The sequence below is a fragment of the Hypanus sabinus genome, unplaced genomic scaffold (assembly GCF_030144855.1).
Source record: "Hypanus sabinus isolate sHypSab1 unplaced genomic scaffold, sHypSab1.hap1 scaffold_2469, whole genome shotgun sequence".
NCBI lineage: Eukaryota > Metazoa > Chordata > Chondrichthyes > Myliobatiformes > Dasyatidae > Hypanus > Hypanus sabinus.
In genome coordinates, this window is record NW_026780591.1 from 7,501 (window position 1) to 24,918 (window position 17,418).

Consider the following 17,418-nt stretch of genomic DNA (forward strand, 5'->3'; position numbering starts at 1 on the left):
TGGCCTTTATCAATCAGAGTATTGAGTGTAGGAGTTGGGATGTGATGTTAAAATTGTACAAGGCATTGGTGAGGCCGGATTTGGAGTATTGTGTACAGTTCTGGTCACCGAATTATAGGAAAGATGTCAACAAAATAGAGAGAGTGAAGAGAAGATTTACTAGAATGTTATAAAAACACAAGATGCTGGCAGAACTCGGCAGGCCAGACAGCACCTATGGGAGGAGGTAGTGACGACGTTTCGGCCGATACCCTTCATCAGGACTGAAGGGTTTCGGCCCGAAATGTCGTCACTACCTCCTCCCATAGATGCTGTCTGGCCTGCTGAGTTCTGCCAGCATTTTGTGTTTTTATTTCTTTCCAGCATCTGCAGATTTGCTCGTGTTACTAGAATGTTACCTGGGTTTCAACAGCTAAGTTACTGAGAAAGATTGAAAAAGTTAGGTCTTTATTCTTTGGAGCATAGAAGATTGAGGGGGGACTTGATAGAGGTATTTAAAATTATGAGGGGGATAGATAGAGTTGATGTGGATAGGCTTTTCCCATTGAGAGTGGGGGAGATTCAAAGAAGAGGACATGAGTTGAGAGTTAGGGGGCAAAAGTTTAAGGGTAACACGAGGGCGAATTGCTTTACTCAGAGAGTGGTAGCTGTGTGGAACGAGCTTCCAGTAGAAGTGGTAGAGGCAGGTTCGGTATTGTCATTCAAAGTAAAATTGGATGGGTATATGGGCAGGAAAGGAATGGAGGGTTATGGGCTGAGTGCGGGTCAGTGGACTAGGTGAGGGTGAACGTTCGGCACGGACTAGAAGGGCCGAACGGCCTGTTTCCGTGCTGTAATGGTTGTGAAGTGGAAAAGCCGTTGGTTTCGGAAGTCTGGCGTGCTGCGCACGGGGGTCACAAACTGGGCCCGCCCGGAGCTGACTTCACCTGAGCCACGGGTGAGAGCGGAGTGTCCGGCGGGGAACGGAGGCGAGTGAGCTGCCCCCTGGGTACCCCTCACGCCACAAACCCCACACGTTACTCTCCCAAACCTCCCGCCAACTCCTCTCATCGACACCCGAGGACCGACGAACCCACCTACCCACGGCCGGGACGCGGGAGAAGCCCTCGGCGGTTGGGAGAGCGTGCAGACTCCACAAAGACAGCACCTGAGGTGAAAGTTCAAAGCACCCGTCACCTTAGACTGCCCTCAGACTTCTTTCACAGCCACAAATTCAAAGTTCAAAGTAAACTTCATTATCAAAGTACGTCTACGTCACCAGGTCCAGCCCCGAGATTCATTTTCCCGCGGGCATACTCTGCAAATCGATAGAATAGTGACTGTAAACAGGAGCGGTGAAAGGTCAGCCGGAGTGCAGAAGATAACGAACTGCGCCCACGCAGAAATGAATAAGTAGCGATAAACACCGAGAGCGTGAGTTATCAAGAGAACTCGAAGTGAGATCATTGGTTGTGGGAACATCTCAATGGATGAGCAAATGAGCAACACACACAAAATGCCGGTGGAACACAGCGGGCCAGGCAGCGTCTACAGAGAGAAGCACTTCGTCAGGACTCAGAACAGGTTCAATACCGCCCCCTACTGACCGGGAGGATTCAGGAGAGTGGTCCCAACATCTAAAACAGGTTCAATACCGCCCCCTGCTGACCAGGAGGATTCAGGAGAGTGGTCCCAACATCTAAAACAGGTTCAATACCGCCCCCTGCTGACCGGGAGGATTCAGGAGAGTGGTCCCAACATCTAAAACAGGTTCAATACCGCCACCTGCTGACCGGGAGGATTCAGGAGAGTGGTCCCAACATCTAAAACAGTTTCAATACCACCCCCTGCTGACCGGGAGGATTCAGGAGAGTGGTCCCAATATCTAAAACAGGTTCAATACTGCCCCCTGCTGACCGGGAGTGTGAGGAGGATTCAGGAGAGTGGTCCCAACATCTAAAACAGGTTCAATACCGTCCGCTGCTGACCGGGAGGATTCAGGAGAGTGGTCCCAACATCTAAAACAGGTTCAATACCGCCCCCTGCTGACCGGGAGGATTCAGGAGAGTGGTCCCAACATCTAAAACAGGTTCAATACCACCCCCAGCTGACCGGGAGTGTGAGGAGGATTCAGGAATTCAGGATTCAGATGCTGGAAATTCAAACAACACACACAAAATGCCGGTGGAACACAGCAGGCCAGACAGCGTCTATAGGGAGAAGCACTGTCGACGTTCCGGGCCGAGACCCTTCGTCGGGACTGACCGAAAGGAGATTTGAAATTTGAAAATTTGAAAAGAGATTTGAAAGTAGTGGGGGGAGGGGGAATGCAAAATGATAGGGGAAGACCGGAGGGGGTGGGATGAAGCTGAGAGCTGGAAAGGTGATTGGCAAAAGGGATACAGAGCTGGAGAAGGGAAAGGATCATGGGACGGGAGGCCTCAGGAGAAAGAAAGGGGGAGGGGAGCACCAGAGGGAGATGGAGAACAGGCAGGGTGATGGGCAGAGAGGGATAGAGAGGAAAAAAAGAGAGAAAAGAAAAGGGAGAAATTAATAACAAACAAACAAACAAACAAACAAACAAACAAGCAAATAAATAAATAAGGGATGGGGTAAGAAGCGGAGGAGGAGCATTAACGGAAGTTAGAGAAGTCAATGTTCATGCCATCAGGTTAGAGGCTACCCAGCCAGTATATAAGGTGTTGTTCCTCCAACCTGAGTTTGGATTCATCTTGACAGTAGAGGATAGACATATCAGAATGGGAATGGGACATGGAATTAAAATGTGTGGCCACAGGGAGATACTGCTTTCTCTGGCGGACAGAACGGTTTCCCAGTCTGCGTCAGGTCTCACTGATATATAAAAGTCCACACCAGGAGCAAATGAGTGTAGTTACCCCCTTTTGTTCAAGAGCCTGACGGTTGAGGAGGTAATAACTTAGGAACATAAAAAAACCTACAGCACAATAGAGGCCCCTTAGCCCGCAGAGCTGAGCCGAACAACAACTATTCCTGAACCTGGTGGTGTGGTTCCTGAGGCTCCTGTACCTCCTTCCTGATGGTTCATGGGTGATAACTGTCCCTGATCTGGTGGTGTGGGTCCAAGGGCTCCCGTACCTCCTTCCTGATGGTTGAGGGGTAGTAACTGTCCCTGAACCTGGTGGTGTGGGGTCCTCGGGCTCCTGTACCTCCTTCCTGATGGTTGAGGGGTGATAACTGTTCCTGAACCTGCTGGTATGGGTCCTGAGGCTACTATACCTTCTTCCTGATGGTTGAGGGGTGATAACCGTCCCTGAACCTAGTGGTGTGGGTCCTGAGGCTTCTGTACCTCCTTCCTTATGGTTGAGGGGTAATAACTGTCCCTGAACCTGGTGGTGTGGGACCCAAGGCTCCTGTACCTCCTTCCGGATGGTTGAGGGGTAATAACTGTCCCTGAACCTGGTGTTGTGGGTCCTGAGGCTCCAGTACATCCTTCCTGATGGTTGAGGGGTGATAATAGTCCCTGAACCTGGTGGTGTGGGTCCGGAGGCTCCTGTACCTCCTTCCTGATGGGTGATGGGTAATAACTGTCGCTGAACCTGGTGGTGCTGGTCCTGAGGCTCCTGTACCTCCTTCCTGATGGTTGAGGGGTAATAACTGTCCCTGAACCTGGTGGTGAGGGTCCTGAGGCTCCTGTACCTCCTTCCTGATGGTTGAGGGATGATAACTGTCCCTGAACCTGGTGGTGTTGGTCCTGAGGCTCCTGTACCTCCTTCCTGATGGTTGAGGGGTGATAACAGTCCCTGAACCTGGTGGTGTGGGTCCTGAGGCTCCTGTACCTCCTTCCTGATGGTTGAGGGATGATAACTGTCCCTGAACCTGGTGGTGTGGGTCCTGAGGCTCCTGTACCTCCTTCCTGATGAATGAGGGGTGATAACTGTCCCTGAACCTGGTGGTGTGGATCCTGAGGCTCCTGTACCTCCTTCCTGATGGTTGAGGGGTGATAACTGTCCCTGAACCTGGTGGAGTGGATCCTGAGGCTCTGGTACCTCCTTCCTAATGGTCGAGGGGTGATAACTGTCCCTGAACCTGGTGGTGTGGGTCCTGAGGCTCCTGTACCTCCTTCCTGATGGTTGAGGGATGATAACTGTCCCTGAACCTGGTGGTGTGGGTCCGGTGGCTCCTGTACCTCCTTCCTGATGGTTGAGGGGTGATAACAGTCCCTGAACCTGGTGGTGTGGGTCCGGAGGCTCCTGTACCTCCTTCCTAATGGTAGAGGGATGATAACTGTCCCTGAACCTGGTGGTGTGGGTCCTGAGGCTCCTGTATCTCCTTCCTGATGGTTGAGGGGTGATAACTGTCCCTGAACCTGGTGGTGTGGGTCCTGAGGCTCCTGTACCTCCTTCCTGATGGTTGAGGGGTGATAACTGTCCCTGAACCTAGTGGTGTGGGTCCTGAGGCTTCTGTACCTCCTTCCTTATGGTTGAGGGGTAATAACTGTACCTGCCTCTGGTGGTGTGGGTCCTGAGGCTCCTGTACCTCCTTCCTGATGGTTGAGGGATGATAACTGTCCCTGAACCTGGTGGTGTGGGTCCGGTGGCTCCTATACCTCCTTCCTGATGGTTGAGGGGTAATAACTGTCCCTGAACCTGGTGGTGTGGGTCCTGAGGCTCCTGTACATCCTTCCTGATGGTTGAGGGGTAATAGCTGTCCCTGAACCTGGTGTTGTGGGTCCTGAGGCTCCAGTACATCCTTCCTGATGGTTGAGGGGTAATAGCTGACCCTGAATGTGGTGATGCGGGTCCAGAGGCTCCCGTACATCCTTCTTGATTGTTGAGGGGTAATAACTGTCCCTGAACCTGGTGGTGTGAGTCCTGAGGCTCCTGTACCTGTTTCCTGATGGTTGAGGGGTGATAATAGTCCCTGAACCTGGTGGTGTGGGTCCGGAGGCTCCTGTACCTCCTTCCTGATGGGTGATGGGTAATAACTGTCCCTGAACCTGGTGGTGTGGGTCCTGAGGCTCCTGTACATCCTTCCTGATGGTTGAGGGGTAATAGCTGTCCCTGAACCTGGTGGTGTGAGTCCTGAGGCTCCTGTACCTGCTTCCTGATGGTTGAGGGGTGATAATAGTCCCTGAACCTGGTGGTGTTGGTTCTGAGGCTCCTGTACCACCGTCCTGATGGTTGAGGGGTAATAACTGTCCCTGAACCTGGTGGTGTGGGTCCTGAGGCTCCTGTACCTCCTTCCTGATGGTTGAGGGATGGTTACTGTCCCTGAACCTGGTGGTGTGGATCCTGAGGCTCCTGTACCTCCTTCCTGATGGTTGAGGGGTAATAACTGTCCCTGACTCTGGTGGTGTGGGTCCTGAGGCTCCTGTACAACCTTCCTGATGGTTGAGGGGTAATAGCTGTCCCTGAACCTGGTGGTGTGGGTCCTGAGGCTTCTGTACCTCCTTCCTTATGGTTGAGGGGTAATAACTGTCCCTGAACCCGGTGGTGTGGGACCCAAGGCTCCTGTACCTCCTTCCGGATGGTTGAGGGGTAATAACTGTCCCTGAACCTGGTGTTGTGGGTCCTGAGGCTCCAGTACATCCTTCCTGATGGTTGAGGGGTAATAGCTGACCCTGAATGTGGTGATGCGGGTCCAGAGGCTCCCGTACATCCTTCTTGATTGTTGAGGGGTAATAACTGTCCCTGAACCTGGTGGTGTGAGTCCTGAGGCTCCTGTACCTGTTTCCTGATGGTTGAGGGGTGATAATAGTCCCTGAACCTGGTGGTGTGGGTCCGGAGGCTCCTGTACCTCCTTCCTGATGGGTGATGGGTAATAACTGTCCCTGAACCTGGTGGTGTGGGTCCTGAGGCTCCTGTACATCCTTCCTGATGGTTGAGGGGTAATAGCTGTCCCTGAACCTGGTGGTGTGAGTCCTGAGGCTCCTGTACCTGCTTCCTGATGGTTGAGGGGTGATAATAGTCCCTGAACCTGGTGGTGTTGGTTCTGAGGCTCCTGTACCACCGTCCTGATGGTTGAGGGGTAATAACTGTCCCTGAACCTGGTGGTGTGGGTCCTGAGGCTCCTGTACCTCCTTCCTGATGGTTGAGGGATGGTTACTGTCCCTGAACCTGGTGGTGTGGATCCTGAGGCTCCTGTACCTCCTTCCTGATGGTTGAGGGGTAATAACTGTCCCTGACTCTGGTGGTGTGGGTCCTGAGGCTCCTGTACAACCTTCCTGATGGTTGAGGGGTAATAGCTGTCCCTGAACCTGGTGGTGTGGGTCCTGAGGCTTCTGTACCTCCTTCCTTATGGTTGAGGGGTAATAACTGTCCCTGAACCCGGTGGTGTGGGACCCAAGGCTCCTGTACCTCCTTCCGGATGGTTGAGGGGTAATAACTGTCCCTGAACCTGGTGTTGTGGGTCCTGAGGCTCCAGTACATCCTTCCTGATGGTTGAGGGGTAATAGCTGACCCTGAATGTGGTGATGCGGGTCCAGAGGCTCCCGTACATCCTTCTTGATTGTTGAGGGGTAATAACTGTCCCTGAACCTGGTGGTGTGAGTCCTGAGGCTCCTGTACCTGTTTCCTGATGGTTGAGGGGTGATAATAGTCCCTGAACCTGGTGGTGTGGGTCCGGAGGCTCCTGTACCTCCTTCCTGATGGGTGATGGGTAATAACTGTCCCTGAACCTGGGGGTGCTGGTCCTGAGGCTCCTGTACCTCCATCCTGATGGTTGAGGGGTAATAACTGTCCCTGAACCTGGTGGTGAGGGTCCTGAGGCTCCTGTACCTCCTTCCTGATGGTTGAGGGATGATAACTGTCCCCGAACCTGGTGGTGTTGGTCCTGAGGCTCCTGTACATCCTTCCTGATGGTTGAGGGATGATAACTGTCCCTGAACATGGTGGTGTGGGTCCTGAGGCTCCTGTACCTCCTTCCTGATGGTTGAGGGGTGATAACTGTCCCTGAACCTGGTGGTGTGGATCCTGAGGCTCCGGTACCTTCTTCCTAATGGTCGAGGGGTAGTTACTGTCCCTGAACCTGGTGGTGTGGGTCCTGAGGCTCCTGTACCTCCTTCCTGATGGTTGAGGGGTGATAACTGTTCCTGAACCTGCTGGTGTGGGTCCTGAGGTTACTATACCTCCTTCCTGATGGTTGAGGGGTGATAACTGTCCCTGAACCTGGTGGTGTGGGTCCTGAGGCTCCTGTACCTCCTTCCTGATGGTTGAGGGGTGATAACTGTCCCTGAACCTGGTGGTGTGGGTCCTGAGGCTCCTGTACCTCCTTCCTGATGGTTGAGGGATGATAACTGTCCCTGAACCTGGTGGTGTGGGTCCGGTGGCTCCTGTACCTCCTTCCTGATGGTTGAGGGGTGATAACAGTCCCTGAACCTGGTGGTGTGGGTCCTGAGGCTCCTGTACCTCCTTCCTGATGGTTGAGGGGTGATAACTGTTCCTGAACCTGCTGGTGTGGGTCCTGGGGTTACTATACCTCCTTCCTGATGGTTGAGGGGTGATAACTGTCCCTGAACCTGGTGGTGTGGGTCCTGAGGCTCCTGTACCTCCTTCCTGATGGTTGAGGGGTGATAACTGTCCCTGAACCTGGTGGTGTGGGTCCTGAGGCTCCTGTACCTCCTTCCTGATGGTTGAGGGATGATAACTGTCCCTGAACCTGGTGGTGTGGGTCCGGTGGCTCCTGTACCTCCTTCCTGATGGTTGAGGGGTGATAACAGTCCCTGAACCTGGTGGTGTGGGTCCTGAGGCTCCTGTACCTCCTTCCTAATGGTTGAGGGATGATAACTGTCCCTGAACCTGGTGGTGTGGGTCCTGAGGCTCCTGTACCTCCTTCCTGATGGTTGAGGGGTGATAACTGTCCCTGAACCTGGTGGTGTGGATCCTGAGGCTCCTGTACCTCCTTCCTGATGGTTGAGGGGTGATAACTGTCCCTGAACCTAGTGGTGTGGGTCCTGAGGCTTCTGTACCTCCTTCCTTATGGTTGAGGGGTAATAACTGTACCTGCCTCTGGTGGTGTGGGTCCCGAGGCTCCTATACCTCCTTCCAGATGGTTGGGGGGTAATAACTGTCCCTGAACCTGGTGGTGTGGGTCCTGAGGCTCCTGTACATCCTTCCTGATGGTTGAGGGGTAATAGCTGTCCCTGAACCTGGTGGTGTGAGTCCTGAGGCTCCTGTACCTGCTTCCTGATGGTTGAGGGGTGATAATAGTCCCTGAACCTGGTGGTGTTGGTTCTGAGGCTCCTGTACCACCGTCCTGATGGTTGAGGGGTAATAACTGTCCCTGAACCTGGTGGTGTGGGTCCTGAGGCTCCTGTACCTCCTTCCTGATGGTTGAGGGATGATAACTGTCCCTGAACCTGGTGGTGTGGGTCCGGAGGCTCCTGTACCTCCTTCCTGATGGTTGAGCGGTGATAACTGCCCTGAACCTGGTGGTGTGGATCCTGAGGCTCCTGTACCTCCTTCCTGATGGTTGAGGGGTGATAACTGTCCCTGAACCTGGTGGTGTGGTTCCTGAGGCTCCTGTACCTCCTTCCTGATGGTTGAGGGGTGATAACTGTCCCTGAACCTGGTGGTGTGGTTCCTGAGGCTCCTGTACCTCCTTCCTAATGGTCGAGAGGTAATTACTGTCCCTGAACCTGGTGGTGTTGGTCCTGAGGCTCCTGGACCTCCTTCCAGATGGTTGAGGGGTAATAACTGTCCCTGAACCTGGTGGTGTGGGTCCTGAGGCTCCTGTACCTCCTTCCTGATGGTTGAGGGGTAATAACTGTCCCTGAAACTGGTGGTGTGAGTCCTGAGGCTCCTGTACCTGCTTCCTGATGGTTGAGTGGTGATAACTGTTCCTGAACCTGCTGGTGTGGGTCCTGAGGCTACTATACCTCCTTCCTGATGGTTGAGGGGTGATAACTGTCCCTGAACCTAGTGGTGTGGGTCCTGAGGCTTCTGTACCTCCTTCCTTATGGTTGAGGGGTAATAACTGTCCCTGACTCTGGTGGTGTGGGTCCTGAGGCTCCTGTACAACCTTCCTGATGGTTGAGGGGTAATAGCTGTCCCTGAACCTGGTGGTGTGGGTCCTGAGGCTTCTGTACCTCCTTCCTTATGGTTGAGGGGTAATAACTGTCCCTGAACCCGGTGGTGTGGGACAAGAGGCTCCTGTACCTCCTTCCGGATGGTTGAGGGGTAATAACTGTCCCTGAACCTGGTGTTGTGGGTCCTGAGGCTCCAGTACATCCTTCCTGATGGTTGAGGGGTAATAGCTGACCCTGAATGTGGTGATGCGGGTCCAGGGGCTCCCGTACCTCCTTCTTGATTGTTGAGGGGTAATAACTGTCCCTGAACCTGGTGGAGTGAGTCCTGAGCCTCCTGTACCTGTTTCCTGATGGTTGAGGGGTGATAATAGTCCCTGAACCTGGTGGTGTGGGTCCGGAGGCTCCTGTACCTCCTTCCTGATGGGTGATGGGTAATAACTGTCCCTGAACCTGGTGGTGCTGGTCCTGAGGCTCCTGTACCTCCATCCTGATGGTTGAGGGGTAATAACTGTCCCTGAACCTGGTGGTGAGGGTCCTGAGGCTCCTGTACCTCCTTCCTGATGGTTGAGGGGTGATAACTGTCCCTGAACCTGGTGGAGTGGATCCTGAGGCTCTGGTACCTCCTTCCTAATGGTCGAGGGGTGATAACTGTCCCTGAACCTGGTGGTGTGGGTCCTGAGGCTCCTGTACCTCCTTCCTGATGGTTGAGGGATGATAACTGTCCCTGAACCTGGTGGTGTGGGTCCGGTGGCTCCTGTACCTCCTTCCTGATGGTTGAGGGGTGATAACAGTCCCTGAACCTGGTGGTGTGGGTCCTGAGGCTCCTGTACCTCCTTCCTAATGGTAGAGGGATGATAACTGTCCCTGAACCTGGTGGTGTGGGTCCTGAGGCTCCTGTATCTCCTTCCTGATGGTTGAGGGGTGATAACTGTCCCTGAACCTGGTGGTGTGGGTCCTGAGGCTCCTGTACCTCCTTCCTGATGGTTGAGGGGTGATAACTGTCCCTGAACCTAGTGGTGTGGGTCCTGAGGCTTCTGTACCTCCTTCCTTATGGTTGAGGGGTAATAACTGTACCTGCCTCTGGTGGTGTGGGTCCTGAGGCTCCTGTACCTCCTTCCTGATGGTTGAGGGATGATAACTGTCCCTGAACCTGGTGGTGTGGGTCCGGTGGCTCCTGTACCTCCTTCCTGATGGTTGAGGGGTGATAACAGTCCCTGAACCCGGTGGTGTGGGTCCTGAGGCTCCTGTACCTCCTTCCTAATGGTTGAGGGATGATAACTGTCCCTGAACCTGGTGGTGTGGGTCCTGAGGCTCCTGTATCTCCTTCCTGATGGTTGAGGGGTGATAACTGTCCCTGAACCTAGTGGTGTGGGTCCTGAGGCTTCTTCCTTATGGTTGAGGGGTAATAACTGTACCTGCCTCTGGTGGTGTGGGTCCCGAGGCTCCTATACCTCCTTCCAGATGGTTGGGGGGTAATAACTGTCCCTGAACCTGGTGGTGTGGGTCCTGAGGCTCCTGTACATCCTTCCTGATGGTTGAGGGGTAATAGCTGTCCCTGAACCTGGTGGTGTGAGTCCTGAGGCTCCTGTACCTGCTTCCTGATGGTTGAGGGGTGATAATAGTCCTTGAACCTGGTGGTGTTGGTTCTGAGGCTCCTGTACCACCGTCCTGATGGTTGAGGGGTAATAACTGTCCCTGAACCTGGTGGTGTGGGTCCTGAGGCTCCTGTACCTCCTTCCTGATGGTTGAGGGATGATAACTGTCCCTGAACCTGGTGGTGTGGGTCCGGAGGCTCCTGTACCTCCTTCCTGATGGTTGAGGGGTGATAACTGCCCTGAACCTGGTGGTGTGGATCCTGAGGCTCCTGTACCTCCTTCCTGATGGTTGAGGGGTGATAACTGTCCCTGAACCTAGTGGTGTGGGTCCTGAGGCTTCTGTACCTCCTTCCTTATGGTTGAGGGGTAATAACTGTCCCTGACTCTGGTGGTGTGGGTCCTGAGGCTCCTGTACAACCTTCCTGATGGTTGAGGGGTAATAGCTGTCCCTGAACCTGGTGGTGTGGGTCCTGAGGCTTCTGTACCTCCTTCCTTATGGTTGAGGGGTAATAACTGTCCCTGAACCCGGTGGTGTGGGACCCAAGGCTCCTGTACCTCCTTCCGGATGGTTGAGGGGTAATAACTGTCCCTGAACCTGGTGTTGTGGGTCCTGAGGCTCCAGTACATCCTTCCTGATGGTTGAGGGGTAATAGCTGACCCTGAATGTGGTGATGCGGGTCCAGAGGCTCCCGTACATCCTTCTTGATTGTTGAGGGGTAATAACTGTCCCTGAACCTGGTGGTGTGGGTCCGGAGGCTCCTGTACCTCCTTCCTGATGGGTGATGGGTAATAACTGTCCCTGAACCTGGTGGTGCTGGTCCTGAGGCTCCTGTACCTCCTTCCTGATGGTTGAGGGATGATAACTGTCCCTGAACCTGGTGGTGTGGGTCCTGAGGCTCCTGTACCTCCTTCCTGATGGTTGAGGGGTGATAACTGTCCCTGAACCAGGTGGTGTGGATCCTGAGGCTCCTGTACCTCCTTCCTGATGGTTGAGGGGTGATAACTGTCCCTGAACCTGGTGGAGTGGATCCTGAGGCTCCGGTACCTTCTTCCTAATGGTAGAGGGGTAGTTACTGTCCCTGAACCTGGTGGTGTGGGTCCTGAGGCTCCTGTACCTCCTTCCTGATGGTTGAGGGGTGATAACTGTTCCTGAACCTGCTGGTGTGGGTCCTGAGGTTACTATACCTCCTTCCTGATGGTTGAGGGGTGATAACTGTCCCTGAACCTGGTGGTCTGGGTCCTGAGGCTCCTGTACCTCCTTCCTGATGGTTGAGGGGTGATAACTGACCCTGAACCTGGTGGTGTGGGTCCTGAGGCTCCTGTACCTCCTTCCTGATGGTTGAGGGATGATAACTGTCCCTGAACCTGGTGGTGTGGGTCCGGTGGCTCCTGTACCTCCTTCCTGATGGTTGAGGAGTGATAGCAGTCCCTGAACCTGGTGGTGTGGGTCCTGAGGCTCCTGTACCTCCTTCCTGATGGTTGAGGGGTGATAACTGTTCCTGAACCTGCTGGTGTGGGTCCTGGGGTTACTATACCTCCTTCCTGATGGTTGAGGGGTGATAACTGTCCCTGAACCTGGTGGTGTGGGTCCTGAGGCTCCTGTACCTCCTTCCTGATGGTTGAGGGGTGATAACTGTCCCTGAACCTGGTGGTGTGGGTCCTGAGGCTCCTGTACCTCCTTCCTGATGGTTGAGGGATGATAACTGTCCCTGAACCTGGTGGTGTGGGTCCGGTGGCTCCTGTACCTCCTTCCTGATGGTTGAGGGGTGATAACAGTCCCTGAACCTGGTGGTGTGGGTCCTGAGGCTCCTGTACCTCCTTCCTAATGGTTGAGGGATGATAACTGTCCCTGAACCTGGTGGTGTGGGTCCTGAGGCTCCTGTACCTCCTTCCTGATGGTTGAGGGGTGATAATAGTCCTTGAACCTGGTGGTGTTGGTTCTGAGGCTCCTGTACCACCGTCCTGATGGTTGAGGGGTAATAACTGTCCCTGAACCTGGTGGTGTGGGTCCTGAGGCTCCTGTACCTCCTTCCTGATGGTTGAGGGATGATAACTGTCCCTGAACCTGGTGGTGTGGGTCCGGAGGCTCCTGTACCTCCTTCCTGATGGTTGAGGGGTGATAACTGCCCTGAACCTGGTGGTGTGGATCCTGAGGCTCCTGTACCTCCTTCCTGATGGTTGAGGGGTGATAACTGTCCCTGAACCTAGTGGTGTGGGTCCTGAGGCTTCTGTACCTCCTTCCTTATGGTTGAGGGGTAATAACTGTCCCTGACTCTGGTGGTGTGGGTCCTGAGGCTCCTGTACAACCTTCCTGATGGTTGAGGGGTAATAGCTGTCCCTGAACCTGGTGGTGTGGGTCCTGAGGCTTCTGTACCTCCTTCCTTATGGTTGAGGAGTAATAACTGTCCCTGAACCCGGTGGTGTGGGACCCAAGGCTCCTGTACCTCCTTCCGGATGGTTGAGGGGTAATAACTGTCCCTGAACCTGGTGTTGTGGGTCCTGAGGCTCCAGTACATCCTTCCTGATGGTTGAGGGGTAATAGCTGACCCTGAATGTGGTGATGCGGGTCCAGAGGCTCCCGTACATCCTTCTTGATTGTTGAGGGGTAATAACTGTCCCTGAACCTGGTGGTGTGGGTCCGGAGGCTCCTGTACCTCCTTCCTGATGGGTGATGGGTAATAACTGTCCCTGAACCTGGTGGTGCTGGTCCTGAGGCTCCTGTACCTCCTTCCTGATGGTTGAGGGATGATAACTGTCCCTGAACCTGGTGGTGTGGGTCCTGAGGCTCCTGTACCTCCTTCCTGATGGTTGAGGGGTGATAACTGTCCCTGAACCTGGTGGTGTGGATCCTGAGGCTCCTGTACCTCCTTCCTGATGGTTGAGGGGTGATAACTGTCCCTGAACCTGGTGGAGTGGATCCTGAGGCTCCGGTACCTTCTTCCTAATGGTAGAGGGGTAGTTACTGTCCCTGAACCTGGTGGTGTGGGTCCTGAGGCTCCTGTACTTCCTTCCTGATGGTTGAGGGGTAATAACTGTCCCTGAACCTGGTGGTGTGGGTCCTGAGGCTCCTGTACCTCCTTCCTGATGGTTGAGGGGTGATAACTGTCCCTGAACCTGGTGGTCTGGGTCCTGAGGCTCCTGTACCTCCTTCCTGATGGTTGAGGGGTGATAACTGACCCTGAACCTGGTGGTGTGGGTCCTGAGGCTCCTGTACCTCCTTCCTGATGGTTGAGGGATGATAACTGTCCCTGAACCTGGTGGTGTGGGTCCGGTGGCTCCTGTACCTCCTTCCTGATGGTTGAGGAGTGATAGCAGTCCCTGAACCTGGTGGTGTGGGTCCTGAGGCTCCTGTACCTCCTTCCTGATGGTTGAGGGGTGATAACTGTTCCTGAACCTGCTGGTGTGGGTCCTGGGGTTACTATACCTCCTTCCTGATGGTTGAGGGGTGATAACTGTCCCTGAACCTGGTGGTGTGGGTCCTGAGGCTCCTGTACCTCCTTCCTGATGGTTGAGGGGTGATAACTGTCCCTGAACCTGGTGGTGTGGGTCCTGAGGCTCCTGTACCTCCTTCCTGATGGTTGAGGGATGATAACTGTCCCTGAACCTGGTGGTGTGGGTCCGGTGGCTCCTGTACCTCCTTCCTGATGGTTGAGGGGTGATAACAGTCCCTGAACCTGGTGGTGTGGGTCCTGAGGCTCCTGTACCTCCTTCCTAATGGTTGAGGGATGATAACTGTCCCTGAACCTGGTGGTGTGGGTCCTGAGGCTCCTGTACCTCCTTCCTGATGGTTGAGGGGTGATAACTGTCCCTGAACCTGGTGGTGTGGATCCTGAGGCTCCTGTACCTCCTTCCTGATGGTTGAGGGGTGATAACTGTCCCTGAACCTGGTGGAGTGGATCCTGAGGCTCCGGTACCTTCTTCCTAATGGTAGAGGGGTAGTTACTGTCCCTGAACCTGGTGGTGTGGGTCCTGAGGCTCCTGTACTTCCTTCCTGATGGTTGAGGGGTAATAACTGTCCCTGAACCTGGTGGTGTGGGTCCTGAGGCTCCTGTACCTCCTTCCTGATGGTTGAGGGGTGATAACTGTCCCTGAACCTGGTGGTCTGGGTCCTGAGGCTCCTGTACCTCCTTCCTGATGGTTGAGGGGTGATAACTGACCCTGAACCTGGTGGTGTGGGTCCTGAGGCTCCTGTACCTCCTTCCTGATGTTTGAGGGATGATAACTGTCCCTGAACCTGGTGGTGTGGGTCCGGTGGCTCCTGTACCTCCTTCCTGATGGTTGAGGAGTGATAGCAGTCCCTGAACCTGGTGGTGTGGGTCCTGAGGCTCCTGTACCTCCTTCCTGATGGTTGAGGGGTGATAACTGTTCCTGAACCTGCTGGTGTGGGTCCTGGGGTTACTATACCTCCTTCCTGATGGTTGAGGGGTGATAACTGTCCCTGAACCTGGTGGTGTGGGTCCTGAGGCTCCTGTACCTCCTTCCTGATGGTTGAGGGGTGATAACTGTCCCTGAACCTGGTGGTGTGGGTCCTGAGGCTCCTGTACCTCCTTCCTGATGGTTGAGGGATGATAACTGTCCCTGAACCTGGTGGTGTGGGTCCGGTGGCTCCTGTACCTCCTTCCTGATGGTTGAGGGGTGATAACAGTCCCTGAACCTGGTGGTGTGGGTCCTGAGGCTCCTGTACCTCCTTCCTAATGGTTGAGGGATGATAACTGTCCCTGAACCTGGTGGTGTGGGTCCTGAGGCTCCTGTACCTCCTTCCTGATGGTTGAGGGGTGATAACTGTCCCTGAACCTGGTGGTGTGGATCCTGAGGCTCCTGTACCTCCTTCCTGATGGTTGAGGGGTGATAACTGTCCCTGAACCTAGTGGTGTGGGTCCTGAGGCTTCTGTACCTCCTTCCTTATGGTTGAGGGGTAATAACTGTACCTGCCTCTGGTGGTGTGGGTCCCGAGGCTCCTATACCTCCTTCCAGATGGTTGGGGGGTAATAACTGTCCCTGAATCTGGTGGTGTGGGTCCTGAGGCTCCTGTACATCCTTCCTGATGGTTGAGGGGTAATAGCTGTCCCTGAACCTGGTGGTGTGAGTCCTGAGGCTCCTGTACCTGCTTCCTGATGGTTGAGGGGTGGTAATAGTCCCTGAACCTGGTGGTGTTGGTTCTGAGGCTCCTGTACCACCGTCCTGATGGTTGAGGGGTAATAACTGTCCCTGAACCTGGTGGTGTGGGTCCTGAGGCTCCTGTACCTCCTTCCTGATGGTTGAGGGATGATAACTGTCCCTGAACCTGGTGGTGTGGGTCCGGAGGCTCCTGTACCTCCTTCCTGATGGTTGAGCGGTGATAACTGCCCTGAACCTGGTGGTGTGGATCCTGAGGCTCCTGTACCTCCTTCCTGATGGTTGAGGGGTGATAACTGTCCCTGAACCTAGTGGTGTGGTTCCTGAGGCTCCTGTACCTCCTTCCTAATGGTCGAGAGGTAATTACTGTCCCTGAACCTGGTGGTGTTGGTCCTGAGGCTCCTGTACCTCCTTCCAGATGGTTGAGGGGTAATAACTGTCCCTGAACCTGGTGGTGTGGGTCCTGAGGCTCCTGTACCTCCTTCCTGATGGTTGAGGGGTAATAACTGTCCCTGAAACTGGTGGTGTGAGTCCTGAGGCTCCTGTACCTGCTTCCTGATGGTTGAGTGGTGATAACTGTTCCTGAACCTGCTGGTGTGGGTCCTGAGGCTACTGTACCTCCTTCCTTATGGTTGAGGGGTAATAACTGTCCCTGACTCTGGTGGTGTGGGTCCTGAGGCTCCTGTAAAATCTTCCTGATGGTTGAGGGGTAATAGCTGTCCCTGAACCTGGTGGTGTGGGTCCTGAGGCTTCTGTACCTCCTTCCTTATGGTTGAGGGGTAATAACTGTCCCTGAACCCGGTGGTGTGGGACCCAAGGCTCCTGTACCTCCTTCCGGATGGTTGAGGGGTAATAACTGTCCCTGAACCTGGTGTTGTGGGTCCTGAGGCTCCAGTACATCCTTCCTGATGGTTGAGGGGTAATAGCTGACCCTGAATGTGGTGATGCGGGTCCAGAGGCTCCCGTACCTCCTTCTTGATTGTTGAGGGGTAATAACTGTCCCTGAACCTGGTGGTGTGAGTCCTGAGGCTCCTGTACCTGTTTCCTGATGGTTGAGGGGTGATAATAGTCCCTGAACCTGGTGGTGTGGGTCCAGAGGCTCCTGTACCTCCTTCCTGATGGGTGATGGGTAATAACTGTCCCTGAACCTGGTGGTGCTGGTCCTGAGGCTCCTGTACCTCCATCCTGATGGTTGAGGGGTAATAACTGTCCCTGAACCTGGTGGTGAGGGTCCTGAGGCTCCTGTACCTCCTTCCTGATGGTTGAGGGATGATAACTGTCCCTGAACCTGGTGGTGTTGGTCCTGAGGATCCTGTACCTCCTTCCTGATGGTTGAGGGATGATAACTGTCCCTGAACCTGGTGGTGTGGGTCCTGAGGCTCCTGTACCTCCTTCCTGACGGTTGAGGGGTGATAACTGTTCCTGAACCTGCTGGTGTGGGTCCTGGGGTTACTATACCTCCTTCCTGATGGTTGAGGGGTGATAACAGTCCCTGAACCTGGTGGTGTGGGTCCTGAGGCTCCTGTACCTCCTTCCTTATGGTTGAGGGGTAATAACTGTCCCTGAACCCGGTGGTGTGGGACCCAAGGCTCCTGTACCTCCTTCCGGATGGTTGAGGGGTAATAACTGTCCCTGAACCTGGTGTTGTGGGTCCTGAGGCTCCAGTACATCCTTCCTGATGGTTGAGGGGTAATAGCTGACCCTGAATGTGGTGATGCGGGT